Source organism: Molothrus aeneus, chromosome 1 (assembly GCF_037042795.1).
Source record: "Molothrus aeneus isolate 106 chromosome 1, BPBGC_Maene_1.0, whole genome shotgun sequence".
NCBI classification, from domain to species: Eukaryota; Metazoa; Chordata; class Aves; order Passeriformes; family Icteridae; genus Molothrus; species Molothrus aeneus.
The window spans coordinates 59,774,264-59,780,542 of NC_089646.1; positions in this window are offsets into that span (position 1 = coordinate 59,774,264).

Sequence of the window (6,279 nt, forward strand, 5' to 3'; positions counted from 1 at the left end):
AATAATGGGGGGCTTTAAGATCAGCAGACATTTTCCAAACAAGAGCCTGCATTTGGTCTGAGTTTACTTTTTTTTTAAATATAATTTATGAATAACTGAATCACTAGGAAAGAACCATTACTTTTATTAAAAAAAAATGAAAATCTCAGGATGTAAAGAATGCTGAAGAAGGCATTTGATCCTACAGCTCAGTTTACTTCACAGCTTTTAGAGACACGAACTCCATTGAATTTCCAAACTGAATTCTTCAGAGAAAAAAAGAAAAAAAATTCTTGTTTTTTTATCCATGAAATTGTCAGTCTGTGCATGTGAAAAAGTTCAGAAAAATAACAGAAAAATGCATACTACTTTAGCCAGTTAGGCCACAGAATTTGTATAAATTATGCAATGATGGTGCATAGGTCAAATTCATGCATGGTGCAGGTAGAGCAATCTCTTGATTCAGCAGTATATTAAAGGAAGGTTATTCTTTGGGTGTAAATTGACCATCAGTCAGAGCACAGCTACATCCAGCTGTGTCAAGGCAGTGCAACCTGTCTCAGCAAAGCCTTCAGTGAGTGCAAAATGAATATAACTTATTCAGATGGTGGGACATGGAGCATAGCTGGAAAAGCAAATGTCATGTGGACAGTTTCCTCCCCTTGGCTGCTGGCAAATAAATTCTGCTTTTTCTGTGTATTCAGTATCTGGTGCAAGTTATGCAAGCTCGTGCCTGGTAGGGGAGATGTAATAAAAGCATGTGAGGGAGCAATGTCATCACAAGCACTTGACCTTCCCCTCTGGCAATATGGAGGCTGTATATTTTGTGGCAAGCATTGCAATTGTCTTTATGTTGGTGTCTGCTATTCTGGGTTTTATTCCTGCTGTATTCAAGCATTAAAGCTCTTAAAAAGACCATATGTCCCGACCTTCTCTGTCCTCTTGGATGAGGGTGCATTCATCCCTTAATTTGGATATTTGGGTTTCCACAGCTTCTCACCATAATCAGGTCTTTGTTGTCCTATCTTGTTTATTCCTGTAATCTGCCATGAATGAGCTTCTGCAACCTCCTGTAACCCCAAAGCTTCAGAAATATGTGGGAAAAGAAATACAGCAGAAATAAGTAACGTTCTTGACCTCAGTGTGAGCTGTCTCTTAAACAGGAGGTGGAAGGTAATAAGGATTAAAAATCCAATAAAATACTCAAATATCTGAATTACGAATTGGTATAACCAGGATTAAATATTTGGGTCTATAAAAACAATAAAGTTTAAATGAAAGTAGGACAGAAGGGGCGAAAGCTACCCACGTGAAAGTTGCTACTCCTAGTATTTTAAATGAATGTATTTCTATATTGTGTTTGTGCCATAGAGAGTGAGAACACAAGCCACATGCCTTCAAATGTTCCTCAGGAGGGCTGGACGTCACTCTTTTAATTTGACCATCAATGCAGCAACAACTTGAAATTTATCTGTGACCTATCTGTTAGAAAAATGAGGAAGGAAAGCTATTTTTACACATCCCATCTTCTAATGCTTTCTTTTCCATGCATAAAAGAAGAGCACCTCACTTATTTTCTGCCATCTGTACCAATCCTGCTTCTGAATTGGCACTGTTAGAAGCTGAGAAAAAATTCTGTACTGTGTCATGTTGAAACCCTCACTTAAATAAAGCTAATAAATTATGTCCTGCTCTTGCAAGCAAGAGAGGCTTCCTTTCAACGAAGTTCAAAAATGAAGCTCTGATTCTCAGAAGTTGCTGCAAGGCCACAATGGGACCACTTCTCTGAAACTCCAGGATTAAGAGAACTTCTCTCTTGTTCTTTTCCTTCTAGCATTATCCTCATTATTTACTGACTGACTCTTCCCCACCAGTCTCAGGCTTCACTTCCTCTAGCCCAGACATCTTATAATACACTGGAAGAAGATGAAGGAATTAGTTAATTCCCCAGAGCTGGCCCAGCCCCACCAACCTGCAAATTCCTATATACAAGCTGGCAACTGTGATCTTTCCTCTAAGCCAGCGAGAGGATTAACTCCTTCCCTACTTTAGTTCGCAGCTCATTCACAAGCTGTTCACTTTGTACATCCAGTATTTGATATCTGCTTTGACTGGACATAGTGGGTCACATTAGCATGGTTTTCGTTCCCTACTTAGTTCAGCTAATTAAGTCCTACACAAAAATAATCACAGATATATTTTTGCTAAATGTGCTGTACAGGAACTGGCCATTCCCAAAAGGTTCTCTTGGGAATGTTTCAGTAAACTCCTTTGTTAGGCCAAACACAGAGAGGATGTGAATGAAGACACTGTCGACTTGTGTGAAAGGAGATTTTGGATGAGAGGTCAATTTTCTCAAGTTCTAATAAATGCTATTGATGGGTGCAAGTACCAAGCCAAATTAAAGCTGCGGCTGAATGACAAAATAATAGGAACTACAAATGCAAAACTGTGGAGGACATATTTTCTTACCTTTAAAAAGCTAGAATGTTTAGTTTATCCTGCTATTCTACAACACAAAATGATTAAATACCAACAGCTGCACTCCATTCTCATAAAAGCAATCTCGCATAGCACCTCAAAGTTAATTATCAGTGACATCTCTTTATGAACTGAGTTTCCTCAATCCTTATCTTGCAGACTGATCTGCCAGTTTTTGCCTACAAAAGCCTTTCTAATTGGACCATCCCAGTGACATCTGAGTGCCTGTCAGTCATATACCTACAGTTCCATAGACCAAAACTTTGTAACTATCTGCATGTGAGCAAAGCTCATCTCATGAAGCATCATTTGCAAATCCATCAGCAGCCCTAGCCTACTCATAATCCTTTTTGTTAGCTGTAGAGAACTTTTGATAGAACTCATAATAATTGGAGTAATTCCATTTTCTTAAATCCACTTTGGAAATTTTGCAATACAAAAATCTAATCTTCAGATTTTTCCCCCCCAGAGGTTTAAAACTTTTGAATTTAAAAAAAACTAAAACTCACTTGGCTTAATCTAATCTAGGGTTTTATATGAAGTATTTACAATTGCCTACTATCTTCTTTTTGCCAGAAAGTGTAACATTTCTCTTTCCTGGAATATTGATTTTTCAAAGTTATTTGAAGTTATTTTGTAATAAACATATTGATCCTCCCAAACTAGTGGAAAGGTGTCCATTTATTCCAATGGAGCACCATGTTCTCGTATTTGCACTGATTTTGGCCTATAGCATAGAATGGCTTTAGCCTAAAGGAGAAGTGAAATTCTTGAGTGTACTGATGGTGTGTCAAGTTGTGACTTCACTCAGTCTGGTGGGGTATGGGCTGACTGAGGCTGGCCAGACCTCTAAGAGGAGATTGTCCATGTAAGGATAGTACTGAAACTGCTGTTATCTAAGACACAGGCATTGCTTTCCCTCCTAAGTAAAGGCATACTGGCTGTGTTACATTTGCCACTTCTTGGTTAGACATAAAACAGGAGTCTGCCTGATTGCCTGTGGGCATTGGAGGGTCAGTCCAAGGTTTGTCAGTTTGTCACTTGCATTTTTTTTTCAGATAATATATATCACTTCATCTTTTCCTTAGGTGTCACTGCAAATATTGTTTTTTGCCTTCCTTTTGGCTCAATTTCAGCTCATTCATCCTCATGATTTGTCTCAGAAAGGTGGAATCAAGTGCTTTCTCATTGGGCTGCATTTCCCTCCATTTCTGACACCGGCACAGGTGGCCAGGGAAATCTGCTGCACATAAAGACAAGAGAAGTGGTACTGATGGGGGTGGGCACCAGAAAAGGGGGAGCAGGGAAAGTGGGTGAGAAGGGAAATTTCAGCTGTGGCCATGAAGAGAGTGAAAGGAACACAAGAAGCTCCACAAGCAGTGGGGACACTGCCTTTTTCAGCCAATCTCACCAGCTGATAATCATGCGGCAGTGTATCATCATGACAGCTTGTCAGGGACACAAGCAAAATATTTGATTATAAACAAAGATGAGTGATCTCCTTAGTGTCGGGCTTTGTAAAATCAACATGTTACATGACAAAGCCCAAATGCTGAGTCTGTCTTGACAGCACCCCTGTAGCTTCTGCTGTGCTTGAAGAGCTGCTCTGACTACAGATGATCAATAGACATTCTTGTGATATTTATTATCAAAAGCTTGTGACTGAAAGTTTTTGTGAACTGCCATGGTCTGAATTTAGAATTAACAGTGACATTTTTCATTTGTTTTTACAAGCTTCTGTTGGCCTTGCATGAGTTTTTGCAACTACCATAATGAAAAATCTTGGTGCTTCTTTTTGTGAAAGAGGAATTTGGTATTATGCAGGGACATAACTTGGGGCTGAAAAGGTACATCTTGTCATATTTGGGGAAGTCCACATGCATTTGGCCAAATAATACACTTTTCAAAAATCATGTTTGTCCATTCTCACTGCTTTGCTTGACATATTCTGGCATAAATACCCTGGGGATACCATCAGTAATGGCATTTTCTTCAAAGCAAATAAAATAAATAAATATTCCACAATTTTAAGTCTATTTTCCTGCTGTATCTTTGTCATTATCTGGTATTTGATGCAGGAAAAAAGGTTATGGTAATAACAGGAAAGAAGCTCTTATGCCAATAGACAGCTCTGGGCTACATGAACAAAGAAGGGGAACACATATGCTACAATACATGCTTATGTACTAATTTAATACATGGTGGCTTTTTATTCTAGCAATATCATTTGAGCTGCCACAGTTAGAAGTCTGTGCCAGCACTTCCATTACAAATCCACTGTTCACAGGGATTTACAACATCAGTCTAAACACTGCTCTGGAATGAAACTTGGCAAATGGGTCTCATCCCAGGAGCAATTTTTTTACCCATCCATTTGACTGTTAAGTTATAGTGGCATAAACATATAGTTGTTCTGCTTGAATAACTCAAAATGTCTTTGAATTGAAAAAATGAAATAAGTTTATGGCACTACGTAATTACTTATGTTATTCAGAAGAAACAACATAACAGATGAAAGCAAAAATTGCTAAGATATTTTAGGATAGAAACAGGATATCCTAAAAATGCATTTTCTCCACAATTGTTAATAAAAATCTGTTTATATGCACAATGAGTTGCCTTCGCTAGACAATGCCTCACATCATGGAGAAAGGTGCTAAAAAGTGTATGGGATCTCCTAAAGATACAGCTCTATATGGATAAGAGGCAGAGTGTAATGACTCCCATCCAGTTTCTACCAGCTAGAAAGCCAGTTGGTGGAGAACTGACAGGGAATGAATTACATTTGGAGACATTTCTTGGTTTGCTGTGGGTCACAGGCTCCAGCTACTAATGCTCCGTTCACCAAAGTCACCTGCAGTGTTTCCATGTTTGAGGAAGTGTCACAGTGGAGGTGCTTCTGGTTTCTCCTTGGGGCAGGGTTGGGTTTCCAGCTGGCTGGAATGGCTGGATGGCTGAAGAGGAGCTGGGCATATGGTGTGAGGGCAAAAGGAATTCTGGAGCAGTGAAACAAATGGGATGTGGAATGCAAAAAGAAACTGTGGAGAAAAATTAACTGAAAAGAAAAGAAATTTAGAGAAGAAAATTAGTGGGACTCCATGCCCTCTGGAAGAAAAATGCTGAGTTTCTTCAGGTCGACCTCTGCAGCTCATGCTGTGGCAAAGCTCTGAAGGGTTTTATGGGATTTAGACCAAGCAGAAAGAGCACCCATGAAGCACCAGTTCGAGTCTCAATGATCCTCTGCTCATATGTGCTTTCCCTGCTTATCTGGAAGTCCTGTTGATAACTGGTGAAATGCATGAGTAGCAAGGCAAACAGAGAATGTAGCCTTTGTGAGCAAAATAAGTCAGAATAAAACCAAAAGACAATCCTGAGGAAAGAATAAAAAGATTAGAACTTCCCCTGGAAAAAAAAGGTGTCTGGGGGCAAAGAAACAGGGTGTGATAGTTCCATATGGAATAATAAAAAACAGGGAAGAAGCTAGTAAGGGATAATTATCCACTGTTCCAGACAGAAAGGGGCTTAGGGTACAATCCCTTAAATTGCATCAATAGGCTTAAAACTAAACAAAGATATCTGTTTCTTAGGCAAAAATGTACTTCGCTGTGGACATTGCAGGTGTGCAGCACAGAGCTGAGCACCTTGCTGTGAAACTCTGTGAGATGGATGCAATCTCCAATGGAGAAAGCCCCAAAACTCCAGACTGGGGTAAGGCTGAAGAGGTTTCAGCACCTATTTTTTGCAGTTCTACAATCTTTCCCTAAATTTCTCCTTTGGCTCCTGTGCTTACTGCGGTCACATACAGGCTATAGCATCCCA